This window comes from Penaeus monodon, chromosome 22 (genome assembly GCF_015228065.2).
Source record: "Penaeus monodon isolate SGIC_2016 chromosome 22, NSTDA_Pmon_1, whole genome shotgun sequence".
Taxonomy (NCBI): Eukaryota; Metazoa; Arthropoda; class Malacostraca; order Decapoda; family Penaeidae; genus Penaeus; species Penaeus monodon.
Window position 1 is genome coordinate 9,325,737 of NC_051407.1, and position 494 is coordinate 9,326,230.

Genomic DNA, 494 nt, shown 5'->3' on the forward strand with positions numbered 1-494 from the left:
ATGAAAGATGCTGGGGTGGTCGTGTACGTTAAGGAGGTTGTGCGTGACTGTCTGGCACCACTAAAAGGGTCTTCTTGCTCTTAACAAATATGCAGGTGAGATGGATGGAGACACAGAATTACTCCATTGTGACTTTCTCTCTTTTAGGTCACATGCACCCTTGTTCAGGTTATGGCAACAGCGTTTTGCGATGAGTGTGTGCATGTAGGTGTGTGTCTGGTAATCAGCCATATATGTACACCTGTATGCTGTGAGAGTAATTTGGTCATTCACTTACATGGATGTCAGTAGATCTATCGGTTTTCCTTCATATAAATCTTCTTACCATGTATTTACTTAAATGCGTATATATATCACATTGTCAGGAAATTGCCGTATGATGTAAATGTTTGTAATTTTAAAGAAAAATGTGCATCTTTAAATATGCTACAGGTACAACTGCATACCTACAGCCACTTTAGTGTGGTATGAATACTAAAGCTCCCCCCCCCCAC

At 40.5% G+C, this 494-nt stretch overlaps 1 protein-coding gene across 1 annotated transcript in view; it reads right to left on the reverse strand.

Annotated features, from left to right (window-relative positions):
* LOC119586919 (CAP-Gly domain-containing linker protein 1-like) overlaps positions 1 to 494 on the reverse strand; it is a gene marked incomplete in the record, with an annotated part of 175,677 nt that overhangs the window by 94,620 nt on the left and 80,563 nt on the right.